Here is a 26,905-nt window from a genome sequence, read left to right as displayed (position 1 = left end):
TTTAAACGTGAATGAATACTCTCTTCCCTTTCTCTACGTTCCTTTTAAAATTATTTTGGTCAATTCCTCAGCTATACTCATGCATTAATCAGAGTATCCAAAGAATTTTTTATTTTACAGGACCATGCAGACTGTGTGGAAAATACTACACTCCATCAGTTTTACTCTTACATTACACAGATGTACCCCAGCTACTAAGATTTTATTTTGCTAGTGTTCTTGATTAGCTAATGTCTTTGTAGGTTATTTTGTGAGTAAGAAAAAGGATATTGTCATCTGAAAAAGTCAACTCATTATATTTGTTTACAGTCCACCATGTTAGATAAAACGCTTTCCGTCTAAAAAATGACCCAAGATAATTAGGAACTGAACAAGCTTTATTTTTTTTGTCCAGGAAATAAAAGTTTGGCATTTTTTAGAGTTATATCTTGAAAACAATCTGCTCTACCTGCCTAAGCCGTGTTCCTCTATTTAGGCATAATTGATGTGTTGTCATTTATTTTTCAAAGTTTGCAAATATCAAGCAGTCTCCTTGAAGTCTCTGGCTTCTTTTCTGGCTTAGAGGAGACAGAGAGATATTTATCACCTGACATGACACATTAAAAACCCCTTGGAAGTAGATTGACTGAGGCTGCTTTGCAAAGTAGCTCGCTAGCTCTTCCGTTGAAAGCACAGGAAGAAGGAGATAATATCAAGTTGTTCAGTGGAATAACTCATTAATAAAATATGTTTAAAATGAAATGAACCCTTAGGTGCCTTTGTAGAGCAAGAATTGTAGCTGTTCGGGAGAGGGACGCGACAATATTATTGTTTCTTCTTAGGTAAGGAAAGACCAAAACTATTATTTCTGTTGAGCCTCTTTTCTGCCAGGATGTTGACAATTCTAATTTATTTCTGTTCTCTGGAGCATATTCCTTTAGCCCCTCAGACAGGTAGGTGAAGCTCTGTTTCCTGCAGGATGAACTATTACTTTAAAACACTTTGATTCTTTGTCACTTGTCACCCACATACTGCATTCTTGAGATGTATGTGAGCAAACTAGGGAAGAATTAGGCAATCCTTCATCATTTACAAGCAACATGATGCTACTCTTTGCTGTAAGTGCTGGCAGAGAACTGACAGCTTTGAATTGGAGCTCTACCTGGGGAGACCTAGTGCTCTCCTCGCTGTTATTAAAACAAGAATATCCAATGCACTCCTCCATTTCCTGACCTTGAGGGGTTTGGGGATGCTGGGCTCAGACAGGCATCAACAGCAGCTGTTGATCTTGCAGGCTGCAGCAGAAGTGATGTTCCACAGGCAGGGTGCTTAGGATGGTCTTAATGCACAGACTGGAGCGTGTGGACACAGCCTGAATATTTCATGTACTCCCCAGAACTGAAGGGTGTTGCGTGTCTCAGAGTGCACAGTGAGTGTTTCTACAGGAAAAATCTGTAAGGAGGTCTTGTCCTTGACTGAATTGTTGTCTCCATTGGGGGGGCAATCTTTTTCCTTGTTTTTCTTTTTCCCGTCCCGTGATCATTTTTCTCTCAGTCTCAGCTCAAAGGGAAGTTGGGACATAAAGGCAACTCTTGTGTAGTGAGGAAATGGGGTTTTTTTCCATGCCACATGACTATAATTTCCTTCTGCTGAAGTCAATGGACATTTCCTGGACTTATTCCCATGCTGAGCACCTTTCCCGTGTGTCCTACTGCCATCTATATCTTCTAAGTAAGAAAAAAGAAAACAATTCATGTTTCTCCTCAGAATGTTTTACTGCCCATTTTCTTTCTGCTTTATTTCTTTTAATGTTCCCACTTTAAACCTTTATTGGCTGAGTGGTATGACCTTAGTTTTTCAGTGAATTTAAACGATGTGATCCCATTAGATTTTGTGACGGTAATTTGAATTTTTATTTTACAGTGTAGATAATCTAAATGTTAAAGGTGATGTGGATTTTTTTTTTTTTAAAGTAGGAATGTAGAATGAGTCAAACCAAAGGATTTTCCTTAATAAGAAGGTCTGCCTAAGTGCAAAACCAGATAAATATATAAATGCAAGAAGTCTGAAGTCTGTTATAGAGGATGTCAAAGTGATTAAAATAATCTTGTAAGTTATTAGCAAAATCATTGTTACAAGTATGATATTTTAATTCTAATTTGACCTATTTAAGTCATGCATTAAAAAAGGCTATACAATGCAAAAATAGGCAAGATGTGTCTGTCTGTATGGTGTGCTTCTGTGTCTGTATGGTGCCTTCTGCCTTTAAACTTTTCTTCTTCACCAAAACTGCCTGATAGAGAAATAAGGCAACTCAGAGGATCACTCTCTGTTTTGCTGATTTTTGTGAAGCACAGAGGATAGACACCCTCTTCTGTTGGTATCAGAAACTGTTGGGTGTTTCTGGTGCAGCAGAGCAAATACTGACATTACAGGAAAACTCTGAAAAGTGCTGCAAATGTGACAATGTGAAAACTGCTGTTACTCCATTGGCCTCAGCTGGTCCCTAACATTGGAATTGTTGTTACCAGGAGTATTTTTCCCTGTTTCTGCTCACATTTTCCTTTTGAATTCCTGATTAAGAAAGGCCCTGGACACATGCATGGAGTAATTCCATTTTGGACATGTGTCTTCAAGCCATGGGGGGAAACAAAAAAAAAAGCAAAGCGTTGACCAAAAAAGCCAGTCAGTGATTTTTAAACGAATGTATAGGAAAAAGAATTTGGGTGTGTGATTTGGAGGGGGGAACTGCTAATCTTAGGCTGCTGCAACCCTTCTGTACTCTGTTCTCTGTTAAAAATTCACCCTGCTTGTTAGCAGAGACAGGGAAGTTGTGGAGAATACCCTGTCAGGGATACATTGCCCAAAAAACTGTGGCAGTAGAATGTTGGATGCTGTGCACAGTGCTTTACCCTGCCAATAACTGAAGAGGCAGCTGAAAAGTTTGCAAAGTGTGCAGAGCTGTTCAGTAAAGTGAGGGGTAATCTGGGGAGTGTGAAGGAGAGTTACCAGCAACTTTGGGAGGAACTGGATTGTAAAGCATCCTATTTTTAAAATACAAACTACTTAGATTCTCAATGGAGTGCAATATTATAGATAAATGTGAAACATCTATCTATAGACAAAGGAGACCTCACTTCTGGAAATGCAATGACATTTAACACTGTCAGGAGGTGGGGAAGGTTAACAAATATTTTCGGGAATGGAGAGTAAATACCTTTGTAAATTAGTAGTAATCGGTTGGGGTGTTTTTAGTATAAAAATTATTTGGCCAGGTTTTCATCAGGACTGTGAGATTTCATAAAGTTATTGAATGGAATATTTCACAATAAGGAATTACTCCCTTTGTTGACCAGTGCATTAATATCAAACCATCGCAAGGAAGCTGCCCACTGTTGGAACTACTCCCATTATCACCATAACAATGATGCATAATACTACTCTCCTTTTATATCAGGATTCAAAACACTGAATAAGCTATGAGAAAAGAATTCAAATATTTTTTTTTCAGTATAGGAGAAAAGGAGAAGGATACCTAGAGAACATTCTCAGGGAAAGTGATAAGGATGACAGCTATTATTAGAAGTGCAATTGAATTTGCATCAGTATAGGCTGATGCTGGATTTCTTCCTTCCCTGAATCTGACAGAGGAAGAAACTGGGAAGTGCTCAGTACTGTACCAAAGATGCCTGGCAAAGCAATAACAGGATATAACTGGATATAAAATAACTGGATATAAAACTGCTCCAGCCACAGTGGCTTTAACTCTTAGTAGTCTATCCTGGGCATTCATCCTATTTTCTGAAGTGGAAGATAAGGAAATACTTCAGTAAAATCATCCTGTTCTCAGTACTAGCACTACAGAGGCAGAGGGCCTAAAGCCTTTTAGAAAAAATCCCTCTGTCCCCTTCAGAAGGGACAGATGCTGGGAAAGGTGCTCTGGTCTAGGGCTGCTGCTCTGGAGCAGGGGTGGGCCTCAGATTTGGTTACATTTTCAGACCTCTCCATGGGAGGTTGCTTTGTGCTTGGGGGTCTTCTGTGTCTCTGCTCTCTGTCATCTGTTTAATTTTATGATGCTAATATTGGGTAAACTGCAGTGCCTCTCCTCTGTTCAGCTGCCACTTGGAGAACTGGCTCAGAAGTGCCCTGCAGATCTTGACCATCATCCTCCGACCTGGGGACTGAGGCTGAGAATTGAGTACTTGGCTCTCCTTAGTTGCTTTGTGACAGTATTGGCTATTCCAAACCATTCATATCCTCATGAAGTGGTTCATAAGATGCTGTGGGAATCTCAAGTTCCTTGACCTTGTTTTTCCTTGTGTGCAAAGATAATGTTGGATGCCTGGTGTGGTCCCAGACCTCGGTGTAGCTCTGCTGATGGCAAATTGGCATCATTTAATCTCTGTGGTATCGGTGCGGGAACCTTGGGGGTCTGTGTTGACTGGAGGTCCTCACCACAGGGAACCACATCAAATAGGAATGTTATTTCTCCCCTTTCCCTCTACCCGAGGAGGAAATGGTCATCATTTGGGTACAATTGGTGCTGTGTGACTTCTGCCACATTTTTCCCTGCGTCATGTGTGGGTTTGTCTCTTCAGCTGGAATTTGTGGAAGGCTGTTCCCACACATTATGCAAATCTTTCTAAAATTTCAGAGACAATTCTTATTTTCTCTCAAATTTCTTCAAGGATTTATCTGAATTTAACCTACTATTGTCTTGTTATTGTTCTTTAATAGTAAAAATAAAAACCTGCTTTCACTGCTGAAAAAATTACCTGTTGTATATAGAGGCATAAGAAGATACCTCAAGACAGGGAATAAATGCTGCAATTTTTGTGATCTTTCCTACATATGTGTTTGCTGAAATACAAACATTTTTTAAGTAGGTACATGCACCTATCCCCAGACAATGAATTTACTTAACGATTTTGTTGCTGAAATATCTCAAGTTTACAGCGTGAGGTAATTATGCTTGAGTCTCTAGGGGAAATGGATTTATAGAAATGTGGGAAAGAGAAAGTTAATTTGATTATAAGGCAGAAGATCAAAAGGCTTTTATTAAGAGCAAAGTCTGCTTGGATTAGAAAACTGGGAGAAACAGAAATATTAGACCAAAAGAAAAAAAGTCTGAAAATGCCTATGAATAATATAGTTTTAATTATTGTTTTCTAAAATTTCCTGAAATGTTCTTGCAAGTTTTAAAGATCCATGTGAAGAAGGTTGTTGAGTTACTCCTGATTTTCTTTTTCCATTGCTAAAGTCTATAGGCACGGGCAGGATTCTGTCAGTGGGAATGACAAGAGGGCAAGAGGTTCAAGTAGTTTTGCATCCTAAAACTGAGGAGATGCATTGTCCAGCCTGTATTCTGGTGTCATGTGAGATTACCCTGCTCCTCAACCATTCCATATAGATGGTTGTCTTCTCTAGTTTAGAAATCTAATTGAAGCCATTGTTTCCTAACCTTCAAGTAACCTTTTCCCAGGCATGTCAATGGATGGAAAGGGGTTCTCATTACACAGCACGCACTGTCTTCACTGTAGGGGCACATCTGTCATTTTTCTGACCTTCTCTGAATTAAAAAATTGCAAGCATTTAGATACTCTCTTTCTCCCTCATATCTTACACACTGAATCTGTGTCATTGTCTCATATTCTGTTGTTGGCGGTAACAAAGTTGCCATGGGAATATTGACTGGAAAAATTTAGCACTTCCCTTTGGTGATAGAAATATCTGGATGTTAACATTTCTGTCCTTATCTTATGCTATGAAATTTAAATGTCTGCAGTAATTAATTCAGTTTATCAGTTAAAAAATGTGATAGCTGCTGTTACAGCTCAGTGTTTCTTTCTCTGGCTAGAAAATGCTTCAGAGAAGTTAATTGATTAAGCATTTTACAGTCTGATCACTTAACATTGGTTAAATATGGCACCAGTGGAGAAAATTTTGATACGTGCAACTTTTGAGGAAGGCATTAAGGTTTTTCTCTACGTCACCTGAAGTCTGACTGTGGTTTTACATCTACAGCGAATCTATTTTCATTGCAAATTGCTTTCCTCAAAATGCTCCCATGCCTTTTCAATTTTTCACGTTGTACCAGTCCTTGTTTTCTTCCTGGATTTAATGACAAGCCTCATTTATAGAAGACAGTAATAAAATGGCAGCATCTGTCTTCTCCCAGGCTTGTGGAGCATTTGTGCTGGCAGCACTCGAGTCGCCTCAGAGCAGTCGCTCGCTTGGGCTGCTGAAGCCTGCCCAGACCACCCTGGCAATCTGCACTCTTCATTTCCAGTGTCACATTCATTAGAGGTCTTTAAAATGGGTAATAGGAAAAGGGGAATTAATAACTTTGAAGATGAAGGAGCAAAAAAAACCTCGGACCTTAAAAAAGAACAATGATAAACTGTGATGTTGTCTGTTACATGAAGAATTCTTGAGACAGGGCTAGAAAAAAGGGCAGTGTTTAATTCTTGAATCTCTTTGAAATCAGATCTGTTCGAAAACACCACCTCTTTTGAGGAATGGGTGAAACCAAGGGGAATAATCACTGAAAAAATTGTAAAATTAACAATTTGTTTAAAACAAGCTGTCTATATTAAAAAAACCCAAAAACCTCAACCCAAAACCAACTGTGGAGCAAAATGCTCCCAGCTGTAGAACATTTTTCCTGCTGATGGCTAAAGAAATCTTTCAGAAACCTGGGAGTAGTTTGCCACTTCAGTCCACAGATACAATTTCTTTCCACTTCCATGGCTTGCTCCGAAGGCTTGGGCTACAGGATCTCACCTGGAAAACCTCAGTGGTGTGGACTGTCACTAGGCTGTGACCAGTATTGAGGCTAAATTGCTTCAGTTAAAGGCTACTCCACAGTAAGCTGCCATTAGTATCCGTTACTGCAAGATTAAAGTTCGTTTATTAGGTTGTTATTGATGGAATTAAGCCGACTGATTGGGAGCAATTCAGAACTGAAATAACTGTCATGCCAAGGATGAAACCATTTACTGGTAATATCAGGAAACTTATGGATTGAAATAATAAGATAATGCCAATTTAACTAAAAGTGGACAGCAAAGATCTATTGCAAAACTCAAACTGTTAGTCTGATGTGGTCTCACGGCCCCTGTGGATGGACAGCTGTTCTGTGTAAGGCCATGGAAGGCTCCAAAATCTTACCAGCTCTACTGATGCATTGGGGATCATTTTGGGATCAGCTATGACATGCACTTTTTGAGCCAGTTCCTTTGCACCACGATCTTTTTGTTTGTCGTGGTGGAGGACGATGTGGAGCGAAGTGCTGAAGCAAATGCCAGACTTTAGACCAAATGTGCCAGCTGGAACCCTGAACTGGCTCAGTGGTGGTGCAGGAGGTGCTTTTCCTTGGATGAAAGATGCCGTAGGACAGAAAGGAGATGTCAGGAGAATGAGATCTGGGCTTGGTGCCAGCACCACCCAAGCCAGAAGAACAACTTTATTTGGCCTGTTGTCCAGTCTGCTCTCTGTTCCTGCTTCTCACCATGCCATCTGAGGAGATGGAAAAGTTGACATCAGCCTATCTTTTTTTCTTTAATTCTTCTTCCTTATTCTTCAGAGAGGCCTCTCTCCTGCCTGTAGGTGATCAATAATCAAAATGACATATTCCACACATTTTCTAAGCCATCCAGCTATGTTTCCAGGAGGGAGGAAGGTGAGCCTGGGGTGGGGGATGAAGACGACTGTGTTGCACGAAGCGCTATTTTCTACCTGAGAAAAATCCTGGGCAAAATCAGGATGTTTGTTTTCTCTGTGATGCAGGGATGCTGTGTGCTTACAAAGGTTTCTGAAAAGCCTTTGCTGGTTCTGACTGCACTGTGCTGGCTTTGGTAAGCAGGCCTTCTGGTATGCTTTAAAAAGATAAACTGAAAAAAAAAAATCCCACCCCAAGAAGTATACTTTCTTTTTAACGTTCACGGTGATTAATGTGAGTGGCTTTCCACAATCCATTTCCAATTAATTTTAGTGAAGGGAGCTCTGCTCGCCCTATATATGAACTAAACTTCGTATTAAAAGATTATTGAAGGGATTGCAGGCTAAGGATTGAACCACAGGGCTTAAGTTCCAAACTAGCCATCATGTGAGTCACCAAAAACCACAGTTCTCCCTCAGTATGAGTCATCCTAATGACACAGTTGGAGCCAGCGGAGTTCAGAGCCTAATCTCCTCTGCCACCAGCCTCAGCCCTGCCTGGAAGAAGACAAGGAGAGGTCACAGCATGTAACACGCTTTCAGCTCCCAGGTGATGTAGCTGGAAGGGAAATAAATGGGTATTGCAATGCTTTCCATTTCAGGCTGGGTGAACAGCAGTCGTGCTGCAACCCACTCTGATCCCCTAAAATCAGAGGCACCTCTTGTCTTTTTGAGAGAGAAAGAAGAAATCTTTTGCTCTTCCCTTTCTTCAAGCTCCTTTGAATACCTACAGTGCAACTTTATCTCATCCTTAGTAGGGAAAATAAAAGTGTTAGTGCTTATGAGAATGCTGTTATTTGCTGTCCTTGCTGTTGCAGATTTATTATTTTTTTCCCCTCTTCCCGGAGCTATAATGTCCTTTACAAATACACTTGATGTTGAAGAGCAAGAAAACACCTTTTTGAATTGCATTTTGATAATTATATCATAGTAAACCCCATGTATGCTGGATTTGAAAGAACAGGAGTTGACAGACAAGCCTTTGTAAGCTTAACTGAAAAGCAGAAAAAGAAGGGATGCATTAATCAACACTGTCTCCTGTAGTTTTGTTCTGCTAATGGCCAAGATATGCTATAACTCTAAAAGAGCTGATTCATTCTTCCCCTTTTATTCTCGGGATGTGCTAAGAACTGCGGAATGTGATGCCAAGTGCTGGCTGCTGCCTGTCCTGGAATTGGAGTGGCTGTGAGGAGCTGTTGGGATGGTGCTGACTTTAATCCAGAAAGCAGTGGCAGAATGGGAAAACCATAAAGTTTTGGCTTCTGAGGGCGTGAGTGGGCATATGTGGTAGATGAAACCCTTGGGATGGAGAGGATTTGGTCTGAGAAGGGATTTCGGTTGGTTGGCTGGTTTTCTTTCTTTAACCTGAGCATAGCTTCATTTATGACTCTTTCAGTCACTTAGTCTGTTCCCCCTAGCACCTTACCCCTGATAAATGGTGATGGATACTCCTTCAACCCTGCATTACCCATATCACATTTGAGAGTCTTTTATGCAGAGAGATGACAATAGGGTAAAAAAGTGGGAAAACACTATTAGCGGTGTACAAGTTGTAGTTGTCTGAGGAAAAACAGATGCTGTTGTTATTTGTTCCGAAGCAGCTGGCACCACTTTATTTTCATGATTTGTGAGAGACAGGAGGAGAACACGTTGTACTTTCATGGCCCTCTGACACAGCTCAATGGGAGAGAAAGCACACTTGCATCTGCTGGCTGTAGAGGTTTACAGATGATTTGTTATGATCCCTTCACTGAGCAGAAGGAAAAACTGTTACATTCAACACAAAATATACTATATGTGCTTTTCATGCAAATAAAATGCAGAAGCTACTGATCCTTGCTGGAAAGCCGTATATTTTCTATTTGGGTTGAATCTTGAAGTGCTTTGCAGTGGGGCAGCCTCTCAGGCTGTATCAGGTATTAGCAGTTACCTGCTACAGATGTATGCATCTGCATTACCTGAAGTTTTCTTTAGGCAAGCAAAGAGTGAAAAAAATAAAGGGATACTTTCTGTATAATGTAGGGAATCTGTGAGAGCAATAGAAATAAGATCTCACAGAGGGTGGGGACCAGGGAGTCTCGGATGTTGAAGAAAACTCTCTCCTGAGAATTTCTCTCTCTTCCCAGATGACTCTGTGGGTGAATCTTTCTTTGTAAAGCATGTAAATTTGGACTTTTATAGGTAGAAAAAAAGGGAATAGAAAGAGGAAATTGTTGTAACTCTGATGTTAGAGATTGTACAGTCAAAGCGATCACTTTATAAGCCTCGCTTTGTAGGTTATTACTGAATATTATTCTGTTGGAAGTCAAAGAGAGGATGTCTGTATCAGCCCTGATCAGATGGAGAAAATACAGATACAGACAAAGAGTAACTACACTGAAATATATAATCTTGTGAGGAGAAAAGCTGGGTTCACAGAGATTTGCCTTTCTGTCAGTCAGGTAAGAGCTCAGCTGCTCTGTGGGCCCGGGGCACTGTGAGCTGAAGAGTTTCACCATGAGTTGAAGAGTTTAGTGTCAGCCTGGCAGTCTTGACTCTGTCTTGTCAGGAGAGACAAAAACTGCACATGCTGATCCAATTCACCAATTGATCCTGAGAATTATACACGGGGATTCCTGTGCATGGACCTGTATGGCAGCTTTCTGTGTGCCAAACCTCTGACATGTTCTGTCAGCCTTTCTCGGTTTTCCCTGCTCAAGGGAAGGGCTGCAAGTGTGTGTCAGTAAAAGAGCTCCATGTTTCACTAGGTTATTTTACATTGAAAGGAGGAGAAAGATTTGAGTTTTGGGTTTCCAAGTCGTGGTTGCTTGAAGTGCTTCTGCAGCTCCTTTATGTGGCACTAGTTGTCACAAAAAAACCCCCCATGTCATCTGCCTCCATACCCTATTTGTAACTTTGGATTATTCACTCCGGATGCATATGAACTTTTCTGTGAAATTACTGGAAAAGAACGAAGGCAGATTTGAGAATGAATTGCCTGGAAAAATTGTATGTGTGGCTTTGGCTTTTACAACTGCTGTTTTATTAAGTGTTCACCTGGGTATGCAACAACAACAACAACAACAACAAAAAAGGCATTTTACACCCCCCGCCTCCTTGTTTCTCATCCTTTTCCTCAGATAGAATTTTTCCACTCTAGCAATAGACAGTAGTTCCTCTACTGCAGTAAATTTATCCAGACCATATGAAATTGGGGCAGAGATGCACATTTGCCCCTTTGGCTATCTCTGTTCTCCCCCTCTTGCATATAAGCATCATGATGCAGACTTACTGTGCACGAGTTGAAATCTCTTTTGCACTGTGTGGACCAGCAAGGTATGAAAATACACATGCTGTGAGACTGGGAAATAGATTTGCATTTTAGAAGGAGCAGAGAAGGGAATTACATTAACAGGATATAATGGAAAAGGGGGGGGGAAATTGTTTATTTGGGCATTATTGTTGTATGACTTTTTAGGTACCTGGCAGATTGTTTTTAATTTTTAACTTTCTTTATATGTTGTTATATATTGTTACCCCAATAGCACCGTGTATCACAAATGTGTGTGATGCAAATGTTGGGACACGTTTTGCTTGTAAATGTATTTATAACTCTAATTGCGATGACAATTATTGCAATAAGTCTGAGAGCTGTGAATGAAGTGTCATGTTTAGTCCGCTCTCCGTTAAGTCTAGCTACTTACTGTTAGCAAACTTTCTATCCTTGAACATCAGGAGATGATGTCGGAGGGGTTTTGTTTGTTTGTAAGTACTCTGCAGGAGAGCAGTGTAAGTTATCACTGTTTAGTCAAAACTAAGAGTGGGCCACAGCAGAATGCAGACGGATACCTTACTCTTCACCGGTAAAGTTGTTTTGCTACTGCTAAGTACTGACTTGCCAACCGGTTTAATTTTAAATGGAAAACAGCTTCGTGATGGTGAAGAAGGTTCTTTATTAAAATAACAAGGGCAGTGGTAGCTAGAAACAGCTTATTCAGAGGCTGTAAAAGACCAGGGCCATTTAGCAGTAGGCAAAAGGTAGCCCTGAGCAAGATGAGAACACTGAACTGTCAAGAAGTGGTTGTCAGGAGAGTGAACAGTGAATTTCACCCATTAAATTTCCTTTCAGATGTGTTTGCAACCTATTTGCCTTTCCCTTTCCCTTTCATTTGATTTCAATAGTGTATGAAGAAGACTTCTGTCACTCAGAGCTATTGTTCCAGAACGTTGCAGGGTTTAAGTTGATACAGCATTAACTTATGTCATTAAGGCTGTACCAGCAGTCCCAGCCTGGCACTATTTGCCATTAAAAACACATTTTGTCAACAGTAACTGCTTTTCTTTAAGAGTGTGGTTCCTGAGAACATTCTCCTGCTCTTTGGCAAGGCGACCTAAGCTGTATTGTGGTCCCGATGATATTGCTGTTTGACTCATTTTGTCAGCTGAATTCAAAGATTTATTTTCTAGGCAGTGTCCCAGCTTGCATGATTCTGTTTTACTCCTACTTGTGAAAATCAATCATGGGGAACATCGCAGAGGAAATTACCAGCATGAGCAGAGAGTTCCTTGAGCAGCAGCTTATCCCCGTGCCAATCAAAAGGGCTTTGCTCTTTTCCTGCCTATGTTTGCAGGAGTCCAAGAATTATTTTGGATCTGTTGTGTGGTATAAAGCAAGAGCTTGTCTATAAGAGTGAATGACTATGCTTTTTTGTATGCCCCAGATTTTCTTGTCTATAACTTATTCGTATGACAATCATAATACAATCCTTTATAGAATTATGCATTGCAATCCAACGATACATTATAAAAAGTATTGATATTTTATGCATTCCCTGGAGATGGAAGTTTTGCAGTAGAGATAGATATCTATATATCTGTCGTTTATGAATAAAATACGTATGTGTGCATCTATGTTTCTCAGCTGAATAATGGAGTCTCCCTTCTTGTGTAAAGCTGCTGTAGCCCTGGTTAACACCAAGAGCAGGAGGAGGAGGCAACAGACATGTTGCAGTGTGCTTGAGAGGCTTTCTCTAGCTTTGTAGGATGCCGGCACAAACCAGAAGAAATAATATGTCATTGTATGTGGCCTACAAGAGTATCTGAACTGGAAGGAGATTGAATAGCAGGGGTGGTGCTTTCAAGCTTGTCAACTGCTTGAATGGAGCTCTTCACATCTAAACTCTCTTGTTAGGGAGATGTGAGGCTGCTGGGATGCTCTGTTCCAGAGCCACGGATCGGTCCTTGTTGTAAGTGCTTGGAGGAATGCTGGAGTAATTAAGCTGAAATCTTTAGTGAAGTTTGCAGCTGCTGTGTTGTGGTTGGCAGAGAGCTCATTGCTGAAAATACAGCGGAGGGAGTTGTTTTTGTTGTTGTGGGCAACAGGCACGACTGAATCCCTAAATAACTGATGCCTGTGCTTAGCTGTCTGCCCACTACAGCGTATTTCCTAATCTTTGCTGGTTCGTTTTTCTTGCCCAACAGTGACACTGCTTGCTTGCTATTTAAATACTGTTATTGGTCAATGGCTGGTACTGACTGCAGTTTAAACAAAAATAAATGCTAAGTCGTCTGATTTAATTGCTTTCTGAGGTACCACACTCTGTCAATGAAGCAGGTAGCCTTGTTCTTAGACAACCTCTGATTTAATCTTGATTTTAAAGCAGTCAGTGAAGCCATTCAGCTCTCCAGTTTCTGATTCTGTTTATTATCAATAGATTTGCATTTATATATCTTGGTTTCAGCAAATTCCTTTTTGAGGTTTTAAGGCTTACTTACCTCAATTGGCATAGACTGGTGCTCCCACTGACTTCATTAGGGCCACTCAGCAGTGTGCATTTAAAGGACGTGAGCGTCCTCTCCTGAAGTGTGGCCTCAACATCTTTATGGATCACTAAATTGCAGTGGAGTTGAAGGCAAAACCAGCAACAGCAAAACTGTTTCTAGTGAAATATGCAACATAATGTGGAGCTTTAAAAGAAACGGGAGAAAATTGGTTTCTCTTAGACCTTACAGGGTAGAACCACCCAAACCACCAAACCACTCATGTCTGGGAACCTCATCAAAATTTTGGTGAAATTAAATTGGCAGAGGGAAAGTCAAGGCTGTAGCCAAAGCATTATATGTTTACCCAGTTCCAGTGGAAAGCTGTCTTCTGTTGCCAAGTTGCACCTTATGCTTTGTGTGGTGATACAGGATACTGATGGACATCACTAAATGCTGCATATTGCTTACATCAGGTTTTAAATATTAAAGAACTTCACACAACACGTGGCTACTGAATGGAAGATGATTGTTCACTGATAGGATTTGAAAATAGGTTTTGAATCCATAATAAAAATAAACATATATGCTTTTTATGCTTTGTTTTCCACACTGGTTGTGAGGAAATGGTCCTGCGAAGCTGTGCAAGGACCTCACTATATAAGTTAGGGGTTAAATAACTTTCTTATTGTTAATCTAACTTCTGTTTGAACCTAAGCACTTTCACCTGCCCACTCCTAGGGGGAATGAAATATATTTACCATAATTGAACTGTAGCTTAATTTCTTTAGGTACACAGTAAGCCAATGATCTCTGGAGAATGTGCTTCTGTTCTAAGAGGCTTATAAACAGAGGAGAGCATTAAATAATTACACAACTTCCAGATATTTATGACTGCAGTGAGATCACCTGACATTGGAGGCTTTTTCTTGTTAATCTGAAATTTAATTAATTCAAGGTCTTTGGTGGTTCTTGGTGTTTAAAGTGTTCCATGCTTTTAAAAAATATCTATTATCTCTTCTCACCTTGTAGCAAAAAAGGCTTATACAGTGCTCTACCAAGTAAAAGCTATTAGTAAAGCACCTAAAGGCATTGATCATACAACAATTATGTTTCTAGAAATGCATGAATTCGAGATATGAGTTTGATTTCTGTTGGTATTTTTGCTAACTTACAGCCAGACTCAACAACTGTTTTCGAAGGAGCTGCTCTCAAGGTACAAGATTCAGCAATGTTAAATGGACACGATAAAAAAGTTGAAAGGCAGCAAAACCAGAACTGCTGCTGGTCAAGAACTGGTGTTATATCTGATTGGAATTCAGATGCATTTTTGATTGTTTAAGTGGCCCTTTGCTCTCACTTTTTGTTTAGGTTATGTAGCTCTTGCATATTCTTTGGGGGGGCTCAGTCCAAGTGGCATTTCCCAGCTGTGTGCATACTTGGTCCCCTGTGGCATGTAGGGTGTAACCACATGCTGGGTGTGTTGTCACAACTGATGTCACTGAAGCACATGCCAGTAGCTATTCCTGAATGTTCTCCATGTGCAGCCCCAACCCCTTTGGCTCTGTCCTGCCCTGACCATGCTTGCAGGCAGCAGTTGCACAGGTCCCTTCATCAGCAGAATGGCTTCAGTACATCCATAACCTGTGGACAGAGAATATATCATCAAAAAGGAGGGAGGAAAGAACAGCAAATGCATCTTTGCATCCCTGCCTCGTTTCCCACAGGATCAGAAAGCAGAATTTTGCTTTATGTGCTTCCACCCTAAATTGTGGATTGTGGCTGCAGCTTCACCCTGTGAAGCATCACACCTCAGTGATGGTCTCTTAGTGGACACCACTATGTGATTGCCTAGACCTGCTAGGATTTTGCATACCAGCTTTGGTTTTATTGTACCTACATCAGCATAAATTACTCTCCTCTGCATGTAAATGTGCATTTGCCTCTCCCTCATGTTGTTACTGATGGTCCTGATGATCCCTGTTTTTCACATGTTTATATGTAAGAAGGCAGCTTTGGTGGACTGAGATATCGTGTACCTGCTGTCAGGCTGTGGCAGCCACACAAGAGCCTGTTGGGACCTGAGGGCAGCCCAGGTACCTGCATACAGCTTTTCAGCTGGACCTCGAGGAGCAGGACAGACTTCCTTGGTTGTAGGATGGAGATGCTTGTGGTGTTCACTCGCTGGAACTTGTGCCACTGTCCCAGAGTGACTTCTCTCAGGGATCTTGCTTCTCTCAAGGACTGGAAGCACAAGCATCTCCTGCAGGCTTCCCAGTTGGTTTTCCTGACCTCAGGCAACTCTTCACCTGTCAAAGGGGGAAAAGGGGTCATGATATATCTTGCATATATAATAATCTGCCTTCTCGTGACATCAGTGCTGTGACATCACACCTTGATGTGATGCCATAGGGTGCCTATGTTCTTGCCTCATCAGAGGATTCTTTTGAGCCTGTGGTCTGGCAGAGGCTTTATCAGTGCAGACAGAGAGATGCAGGTGTTGAGGACAGGAGCTGGAGTACTTAGAGTGGAGAGTGCTTGAGCTCAGCCAGCCATACCTGTGGGGTTTTTTTGGCCTTGTGCTTTGTCATGTGAAGATGATGGGAGTCACATCATCCTACTGGAGGTCTGTGCAGAGCATGTTTGCTCTGAGTGCTGCTAGAGGGGTTGTAAAGAGTGGGGACACCACCTTGTATGTGTCAACATGTCCTGCAGAGAAATGCAGGGTCAAGACAGTGCTGTCCTATTCTACAGCCCAGAATTTCCCCTGCTGTGTAGGGCTGAGCTCCAGGGACCTCTTCCCGAGGCATCAGATGCATGGTCTTGTCATGTCAACACGACACAGGCAACCAAAAACTGGGCTTGCTGCTCGTTAAGCATCTTCATTAGCACATGTCTAAGTAGTGATAAAATTCAAATGCTCTGTACAGGACTGTATGTCAAAATAAGGACTGTATTTCAATTCTGGTCATCTTAAAAGCCAAATAATTAAGGTGATGAGGAAGGTTGCTTTTACTGTCTGCTCAGACAAAGGAAAAGGAGGAAACAAGAGATATACTGTACCCTAAAAGAAAGGAAGACTAGATATAAAGTTGGTTAGGAATAATTTTCACAGAACCTTTTCTGGGAAGGTTTTCACAAGACCTTTTCCAGGAAAAAACAAATTACAGCTATATTCATAGCCTGGATTTTATTTAGTTCCTCTTTTTTCCAGCATGACTATAGTTCTGGCTGCTCTCAGGAAAGTTAGGAAATGAGGTAGCTTCAATATTAATGTAGTGAGCTACATTTGCAAAGGCAATCAAGAGCTTTACATGGTGTTCTGAGATACCGGAATTCAATTCACAGGATTTGCCAAAGCTCTATTTTTATTTTGTCTTCGTCTGATGTTATCAAGGTTGTTCATGTTCCAAAAATGGATGAGTTTAGCAATAGTTAGCAGTTGGTAATAGGAGTCAAGAAGACCAAGGCTTTTAACACATTCAGAATGTTTAATTTCCCCTCCATCTGATGATAATAACATGTAAAAAGAAAATAACACAAAATTATGCGGATTTAAAAAAGCCTCCCACGCACCTTATGGAATTAAAATACTGTGTGGGCCTGGAACCACGAGTATGTTCACTAAGTATGATCTCCAGAAGCATGTTATATTTGAGAAAAAAATGAAATGAAAAATTAATGGTTGCTGTTTTATCCAAACACTTCACTTTCCTAACATTTTGCTATGCCCATTAGGTAATCGTGCCATTTATGTTTAACTAAAAATTTCCCTTGGGGTGATATCCGTAAAATTTAAATATTTGCTTATTCATCTGTGGAGTTTCTATTATTGGAACATAACATTGCAGTATGTCTTGAAGCATGTCCAAGGAAAGGTCAGGGTTTGCTGAAGTTTTCTTGTCTGAAGCTTTTTCACACCAAAAATGTATTTAACGGTGTAGTCAGCTGGGTATTTCCGTAAGGGCAGATGATTTTGGTTGTGGTATGAAGAGCTGGTTGGAAGCCTGGCTTCCCAGGCAATCTTGGCACAGAACCAAGATGTATATTATGCTTTTGCAGAGTCACAGAACAGGCTGATGCAGAAGACATACTGGAGATAAGGGTGGGAAATCCTGTCTGCCTCATCATCCCAAGAGATGTGGAGAAGGGAAGGAAAAAAATGGCAAACCCTTCTCTGAGATGTTTTTAGGAAGCAATGTCATGAATATATACTATAAGTGCTTTTTGTGAGCTTTATTTTTAAGCATGAGGGACAGGACTCAGAAATTATTAAAACAAGGTACGATAGGCACAGCCTTAGTATTTTTGGGAGTACATGTGTTACTGTGTTTTGTCAATAATTAGCCTTTTTTAGTTTGCCTAACAAAAATACAAGATGACCATAGAAAACTACTCCTTCTAATGGTACTGGCAGTGCTGTAAAATGAGACCAGCCCATGTTATGTTATAATACAGCCACAGCAGTAAATAATCCCGTTCTGGTTGTCATAGGGAGTATTTTAGATTCCTGGAATTAGATTAGGTCAGAAACACTAGGAGGTGAAACTGCAAAATCTGCAGAGCAGGAAAAAAAAGATGAAGCTGAGAGTGGGAGCCCTGATTTCCTACAACCACTCATCTTAAAATGCTGCCCATAGCTCAGCAGAGCAAGTACCTCACAAATTCAGAGCACTGCTTGTCTCTGCTATTCCCAGAGGCCGTACATGGATGCTGAACATGCCTGCGTCATTTGTAAATGCTCTTTATAGTGTCCCTACAGTAAATACAGCATAATATGAGCAGTATAAAATTTGTGTCAAAATTTACTCATTTTCTTGATCAAAAGGACAACTATGCTCGCAGTGAACCCTTTGGAAATCCAAGTTTATCTGGAAATAACGTTGTAGTTGGTAGAGCCTGGAAATAGAATGGTATGTGGGGGATTTAGTAAGTATAATTTAGGATATAAGAGTCACTCAGGGGATGCAGAATGACATGGCAAAGACGCATGTACAAAATACAAATACAAACCAGACTTCTCACATAGTGGTGGTGGCTTGTAGTATAGATCCTTTATGATCCAGTTAGACTACAGTTATGAATTAAACTTCAAAGAAATTTAACAATCATGGTTTTGTACTATGTATAGTTCGACAGGCTTCATTCATAAACCTCATGTACTAAGAGCATTTTACAAGGTATTATTACAGAAGCACTGAGAAGATACAGTAACTGTGAGCAGGTTTTTGCTAGAAAACATTTCCTCAAGAAGACAGTCGTGCACAGCAAGCCAGAAATACGCTATTTTTAAAAGGATTTGTATTTAGAAAGCATCTCCAGGAAGAAGAGAGGGAATGTTATCTTTCTTAGGTATACGCCTGTTAAGAAATTTTTATCGTGTACAGCAATCTAATGTTAGATCATGTAAGAGGGGGTTTGCACATTCCTTTCTCATTTCTGTTAGGAAATTAAATCCTGATAAGGTTCTATATGGTGTCTCTTATCACTCTGTAGAGTAGCAATTTAAAGACCAGAAACACATATGGTTTTTCATCTTTATGATCCAATTTTTGACCACTGGAGTTTGTTTCCTGCTGCTGTTTTCACGAGGGCAGAAAATGCTTTGTCCAAAATCCACTTACTTCGCTGCTGGCCTTCAGTTTGAGGAATGTTCTGTTAAATCCCAAATACATGGTTGCAATATTGAGCAAAAATTGGCTTCCTGCTAATAAATTAATACAAATAGTGTTTGGTTTTCTCTCGGCTTTCTCATTAGTTCCTCATGTGAAGGGTGAATAAACTGCAGACGAGAAATGATAAGAAAACATGTTTTGCAAAATGAAGCATCAGTTACAGAGTCAAAGAATTGACTGTACTGAAAATGAAGCAACGAGAAAAGCCAGTTGTGGATGTGAGGGCTCTGTGGTGCTGCCAAGGAAGACAGGACAGGCCTGCCAGCCACGAAGGGAGAGTGTAGGGGCAACCTGGAGTGCCAGTGTCAGGCTGCACCAGAGAACCTCCACAAGTATAGAGTGAGGAAGATGAAGGAGAATATCAAGGAGCAGTGGTGTAGGGGTAGACATGTGCCCTGCATCTTTATATCCCATCTCATTTTGCATCAGCGTTCCCCGATGTTATTTTTATTCTCCAAGTCCCTCAGTGAGACAATTTTGTTACAGCTCCTGCTTTTCAATCTTTACGGTGTTATTACAAACCTAATCCATGGTTTGCTTTCTGAAAATAATGTGGAGGACATAATGGAGATGAATATTTGGTAAAGAAACTTAAATTGTTCTCTTTAAGGGTTGATCTTGAAATATAATCTACCCTGCAAATAGATTACACTTCTGGTCATTTGGATATAAACATACTTTTATAAGAGAATTATTTACTCTGGAAAGTGAGCAGAGGGAATTTAGAGAAGATGTACAAAAATAACTAGGAAACTCAAGGAAACAATTTATGTTTGGGCATTAAAGTAACGGCAATAAAGCTTCACCAGCAGAAGCTACAGGGACTTCATTGTCTTGTAGTAATGCAGGAGTATTTGTGAGAAGGAAAGATTGAAGATTATTTTATTTTGGTGTTAGGTCACGTAACTGATGGGGATTTCCAGGTGACAGAAGTGGAGCAGTGAAGACATTTAAAAGTGGCAAGTTTGGGCATCATGAGGGACCGAGGGACCATCCTGGCAGTGGCTGAGTCTACCAGGTTCAGGCTTAATAAATATGAGGTAAAAATTCCAAGATCTGCTTCAAAACAAGTAGTTTTAAGGGGTGGGTGGGTTATTTGTTTAATTGGAGGCTTTGTTGTTTTCGCTTTCTTGTTTTCAAACTAACTCAAGATCAGAAAGTTTAAACATAAACTGATTTCTTCCAGAGTGGTAAGAAATTGAGTACAGATTTTTTTTTTCTTTCTGCATGTTTTGTTTGGTTTTGATGTTTTTGTTTTACAGTAAATGCAGTTTCCTGTAAAGACTGCAGCACGTTGGTTCCCAAGGAATAGTTGAGTTTTGGTTTGACTTTTAAAACATTTTATACTTTCTTTTCCTCTTAATTTCATGCATTTCAAATGCATTAGGATCATTGGTTCTAGTGGGAATGCTAGTGTTAAGGTTAGTTCAAGGGTAATTTAATATATTTAGGAGATGTCAGTATTGAAATTCTGTAAAAGCAAATATGCATTATTTTTAGTGTAGGTCTACATAATGGGTATCCTGTATTAAATTCAGGTTTGCATGGAGAAAATGCATTTACAGAAGTATGTCAAGTGACATTGGAGTGTACATAGCAGTAATGAAAGTAAAACATTAAACTCCTATGTATAAATATATATGTGTGCATACATTGTGTCATGATCATGCAAAGAAAACGTGGAAGATGGTCTTTTAAAACTAGAGGTTTATTTTTGATGACCCTTTGATGATGCAATCATCACAAAGAATTGTTGATCTACAGGACCATGTGAACATAACTGTAGAGCAGAAAAATCTTGGAAGTACCTTTTTCCACTCGAATAATAAATAAATTAGGTCAGAATTTTAGTTAAATTAATGTGTAGTCATTGATAGTAATGGTACTTCATCCTCCCATCTTGGAGACAAGGATTTTTAATTCAGAGTTGAGCAATACAAGAGCAATATAACTCCAAGGCAACTCAAAAACTGGATGAAGAAACAATTGCTCATGTTGCTGCCTGGGCACCAAAGTGTAGCTTACCCATGCCTATTAATAGTATTTTGCCTTGTCTTCTGATTACACAGGTTTTACAGATACTCAAGGAAATGTACATTTGGTAAAACTCAGCATGATTTACATAGCTTGAGCTAATGAGTAAGTTTTTACTTAATTAAATGAATTATGGAGACATTTTTTAATTGTCAAAATGCCAAAACAGATATGCTGGGTTTTGGAAATCCTCCCTATTTTTAGAGCAATACTGACTTTATTCCTTCTAATGATTTTGTTTTCAGCCTGCTAATCTATAATGTACTCAAGGCTATTTTGATATGGTTATCTTTAATTATGCACACAAGTTATTAATACTTTGAAAGTTGGATTAAATTCTTTTGATAGTATTTTAATGTGCCTATTTGTAATTGTATTCTTTTGCTACAGCAGACACATTGATAAGTCATTAGTTATTCAGGAAAAAAAAATAATTGTTCTAATGAATAGACAGGACCTTTCAGACAGTGATAGTGTCAAGCATCATTCAGGAGGACCGTAATAAGTACCTTAAGACTATTACTGTACTACATGAATCTACCAGTATTTAAATCATAAGTCATAAAAATTGTGTGGTTTTAAAGTTATTATTGTGTAGCTCGTACATATTCCTGCAAGGAGTTCTATAGCCATTTTAAGGTGTACTGTAAAAAAGATAAATTAACCATAGAAGTCTACGGAGATAAAATCAGGAGGCAAAGCTTGGGTGCAGAACAGTGAACCAATGTAAACATGAGGCTCTGACAGCCTCTGCATCTTGTTTCATTGTCCAAAGCAAGTCTTGAGATGTTGTTGATGTTGTTGTGTGGTGTGTCCTCTAACGCCCCGGAGCCACGAGGTAAAGCTGGGACTGCCTAAGTTGTCACAGAGTACCCTGAGCTGGAAGGGACACACTGGGATCATCCAGCTCCTGGCCCCTGCATACAACAGTCCCAAGAACCCCACCCTGTGCATGAGAGTGTTGTCCAAATGCCTCTTGAACTCTGCCGGGCTTGGCACTGTGACCACTGCCCTGGGGAGCCTGTTCCAGTGCCTGACCACCCTCTGGGGGAAGAACCTTTTCCAAATACCCAGCCTGAACCTCCCCTGGCACAGGTCCATGCCATTTCCTCAGGTCCTGTCATTGGTCACCAGTCACTGCCATCACCAGTGTCACTGCTGCTGAAAGTCTGAACTAACTCTGTGATTACCCACGTGTATAATTATTACCTGTTCCTATATAAGCTGCGGTGCAAGTTTAGTGCCATCTAAACTGTACATGGCAAAGCCTTGTATTCCACAATATTGGAAATATCCTTCCCCAGCGTGTGCTTAATATTCTGCCGTGTTTTGGTACTGTTAGAACAAGTGCCCTGTGAATGTGAACCTGTTAATGTCTGATGTGATTTATGGTGTCTTAAACTGGGAGGTCATAGCCATAAATATTGTAAAGGGGGTTTGATTTTCAGATGATGCCAAATATTCCCATTCTGAAAAATGGGTCTCACTGAAATGTGTAACGTTGGTAAAGTAAACACATCATTTTTAATTTAATTCCCATTCTTTTCTGTGACTATTAGACATCACATGAAAAAGGAGGACATCATAGCATGTCGTATATTGAACTCAATGAAATATATTAAAATAGTAATCACTGGAGGCTTTTTTTCCTCCAGTGGGTCTCTAATTTATGTTTACTCATTCAGGAGCAAATAGTACTACTTTCTGACCTGTCATCCACCTCACCCCAACTCTCTGCAGCTCTTACATGGAGGAAATTATGCTGTTGAACTGAACACTAAAGCAGCAAACTGTGTTTAAGATTAGAGTTCATCCCTTAAAAAAAAAAAATTTTTAATTTTTTTTTTTTTTCATCCCTTGAAAGATTTTCAGAAACTATTCCTTCTTTCACTCGTGTGACACTGGATTTCTGGTGTGGCACACGTACACTTAGGGTGGGTATAAGTGTTCCCACAAACACAGAAATACCTGTGTGTACAGAGGGAGAGATGGAATTAATCAAAACGTGAATGAGTGAATACTGGTGGTGGTCTGAGTTCTGCTACCAGTTCTCCTGAACTTCTCCATCTCATTACCACCCCTCAGTGGAAAAGCTTGGAGCTAACGCCAAGTCCTGGTATGAACTTCAGGACTTCTGCTTCAGTAAATGAGCCCAAGCTCACTGAAGGTGAAGTTTCTTATTGACTGTGGAAGACTTTTAATCAATTCTTTAGACTCCAGATCTTTTAACTCTCAAAAAAGTTCTGTGGAAAAGGAAAATAATCTATTTCTCATAAAGGACCACAACTCATCTGCTACCGTGGATCTCAAAATGTGCTGTTTTCCTATTTATTCTGGCATTTGCTTTTGTTTATCAGCTTTTCTCTTAATGCCTCATTTACCTTATTAAAAACCTTTCATTTCTTAAGTATCTTTGAGAGTTATATTCTTTAACAAAGCAAGTTTTGATGGGATAAAATTAAGTAGAAAAATTTAACTGGTAGAAATAAAAAGTTGATGCTCATTAGCTGTGATCAGCTCCCTTTCCAGAAAAGTACCAGACACAGAATGGCTGCTTGAAATCTCTTTGGATATTGTTTATGGAGTTAAGGTGTTGTTGGCTTTAATGCAGTGCTAGCTATGTAACTCGTCTCCTGGATTTTAGGGAGCTTTGGCTGGTGGCTCTGTGCAAGCACACCCATTCTGTGGTCTTTCTGCTTTTACTTTTTGATTTATGAAAGAGTGTATTTTTATATTTTTTTTTAACTGAGTTTTTTTGGTGTTGTCACTGAAAGATTGTTCCTTGTACTGTTTTGCTTCGTTGTTAGAGAAGTGAAGCTGAGGAGCATTTTCTACAGCAGTCAGTTGTGAAAAATCTTGGAATGGTTTGGGTTGGAAGGGACTTTAAAGACCACCTAAAAAAGACCATTTACAGATACACACCCCCCTCCAGGCAGGGACACCTTCCACTAGAGATGGAGTCATTGTCTTTGATGAGATCATAACACCCAATTTTTTTTCTTATGATTTTTCATAATTTCACTTATTCTGTTTGGTTTTGACTTGGATGTTGGGTTTGAATGGATATTGGAAAACTGTAATTCCATCACAGACAGTTCTCAAGATTCACTTACCAGTTGCTGGCTCCATTTTCTTTCCATGTAGAGCCACTCTATGTGATAGAGGCTCCTGAGGCAGTGTTGAACACAGCAGAATGTATTGCATTTTCAGTGTTTAAAAGGGGCAAGAGTTGCTTTTGCAGAGGGTTCTTTTGCCTTGGCTGGATCATCAGGTGTTTTCTGGCCTTTTTAAGTCTCATGCTAGTTAATGCTTTGTGGTACATCAGTGACTTGTTGATGTCGCCTCATATTCAGTGTGTCATTTGTGAATTTATTTGAAATTTTTGGTTGTTTTGTTTTTTTGTTAGGAAGAGATTAGGGCAGAAAAAAGAAACGCAGCGTGCATGAGTTGTTGGGGAAATTATGCAGCAGAAACATTAAGAAAAATAGATACAGAGAACGGTGTATTTGATTCAATAACAACAGAAAGTTTTTCCCGATAGTATCCTAAATCAGGCAGTGCTAGTTTGGTAATCTGAAAGGGAAGTGGCAGAAAAGCGTTTGCATTTCTTAAGACAGGAATGTGGTGCTCAATATGGGTGCTAGGTGGACACGTGAAAAGAGGGAGGGGGTAATTCTTGCTGGACAGTTTCTTCCCGGAGCTGTTCTGAACGAGCTGTGATCTAAAATTATGTGCTTTGGAATGCTGCATGACCAAAACTGAGAAAAAAACCCCAAAACTGTATGTTTTAATAAATCTTTGTTGCTACTTTTGAGATGGAGCAGGAACATCGGTTTAAGCCTTGACAGTCCTCTTCCTGTGACAAAATGTGGAGGGCTGCAGGCTACAGCCCACGATTTGACTGCATGCTGCAGGGCTTTGTCACTGCTGCCTTCCCTCAGCTTTGTGATACCAGCGCTCCACTCAGCTCAAGTGTTGAAACAGGGAACCCACTCTGATCCTCTTCACATGCAGTGAGGGATGTGCTGAGGAACTAGGCTACCAGGCTGTCCCAGTTTCCCCTTTTTCTGGCTGTGCCACCCCCATAGCTGATGAATGAATGCAGTTGTAATACAGTGTATAATGTGTATTACACCATAATGGCCTTTCAAAGGTACCTAGACCGCTCCTGGTTTTCCTTCCGCTTAACGCAAGGATGACAGACATCAGAAAAAGGGAAAAACATCCCAGGCTAAGAGAAAAGGGGAAAAAAAAGGGCAATACAAGGAGACTAAAAGGGCAGGAGATGGTAAAAAGGTGTGTCTCAGCGATTTCTTAAGGGAGATATTCTTAGGATAAACTGAATTTTGTTGAACTCAATAAGAATTGCTGTGGGAGCTTAATTGAGTTTCTTGTGACTTACAGCACAGATACTCCTTTCTATCCTTGATGGAAATGTCTCAGTAGAGTGTGAATGATTTCTCAGGATATGTTTGCTTGGTAACACATACTCTATGCCACACTTTAAAGACTGTCAAGCAAAAGGGGTTTGTTTATACAGTAGAATATTTTTTTCTGGGTTACGCCGGGGCTACTTCTTGAATGATTAAGATTAAATATTAGAATGCAGAATACTGAGTATTGTCAGAAGCAGAAAAACAGCACGATATATGTGAATAAGTGTAATTTGTTCACTGGCTTCTAGTTCAGAAGTTTTCCAGAAAGTATCTCAAATCCATAGCCTGTTTCTTGAATTAGTATTTGCAGTTGTATACAGGAACAACTCCTGGGAGGTTTCTTCCAAATAAGAAGTATCAAGGAGAATATGAGAAGGAGTAAATAAGCAGCACTGGTTATTATTATTATTTGGCAGAGATTTGAATAAATAGCAATACACACAGCTGAAACCCCAGATGGTGACCCAGGGGAACAGGACAAAAACTGAAATAGGTAAGACTAATGGTATGTAGGATCCATGGGGTTTAGGGATTGATGAAATTAGCAATTTATTACAAATAAAAGATTTGGGAAGGAAGCAGTATCTTGAGCCTGTGTGATCATAACAGAGAAAACAGAACGAGGCAGGAAAACTTCAGTGAAGGATTAAGATAGCAAAGTATCAGAAAAGATCAGCCCAAAAAAATAATAATAAAGAGGTAGGAGTAGAAAATGTATATTTTGCGTGTTAGGTGCTATTTAGTACCGCTAGTCATTTGTTTATTGAGTGCTTTGGAGGAATCAAGTGGTCTTTAGCTGTTGGTTTTTTTCCTCCCTTAATAGAGGAGGCCAATAATCTTCATTAGCAGAAGCTTTAACAGATTTTAAAGCCGTTTCAGTCACTCCTGTTTGTTACAAAGCAGGTCGAGCCTTTAAAACTTGAGCTACAGGAGTAGATAATTTCTCTGCTGCTACAATAACCTGTTCCCAAGTTCTTGAACTCTAAAAAGAGTGTGCAAGCAGTGCACATCTGCACACCTCTGAAAGGCCAGCCAGCAGCTCTATCTCTGTATCTACCACCCTGAAAGGGCCCAGCTATGGCTGTAGCAGGTGTGACAAAACATGTCAGCAGTGTGTCAATGCAAGGATTTCAGAGAAAAAGGTTCCAGTTCTTCGAAAAGTGTATGTGTGGAGTCTCACTCCCAGGCAGAAGGGTCCTCACATATCAGTAATGTTATATTTAGAAGGTGGAAAAAATTTTTCTAGTCCAAGTTGGAATATATTTATTCACAGAAAAGCGTTGCCTAATTTTATTTCTTGCATAATATTATTTCATGCATAAT

At 40.0% G+C, this 26,905-nt stretch overlaps 1 long non-coding RNA gene across 1 annotated transcript; it reads right to left on the bottom strand.

Annotated features, from left to right (window-relative positions):
* Nucleotides 1-11,378: 11,378 nt before the first annotated feature.
* On the bottom strand, nt 11,379-14,906 carry LOC113957772. The gene is made up of 3 exons (XR_003531290.1): nt 14,798-14,906; nt 13,453-13,644; nt 11,379-11,451 (listed from the first exon to the last, which is right to left on the bottom strand). It is a non-coding gene; the product is annotated as an uncharacterized LOC113957772 (long non-coding RNA).
* Nucleotides 14,907-26,905: the final 11,999 nt, after the last annotated feature.

Source organism: Corapipo altera, unplaced genomic scaffold (genome assembly GCF_003945725.1).
Source record: "Corapipo altera isolate COAL_440 unplaced genomic scaffold, ASM394572v1 158, whole genome shotgun sequence".
Lineage (NCBI taxonomy): Eukaryota > Metazoa > Chordata > Aves > Passeriformes > Pipridae > Corapipo > Corapipo altera.
The sequence above is the reverse complement of the archived record's forward strand: the minus strand, read 5'-3'. Positions and strand labels throughout refer to the sequence as shown.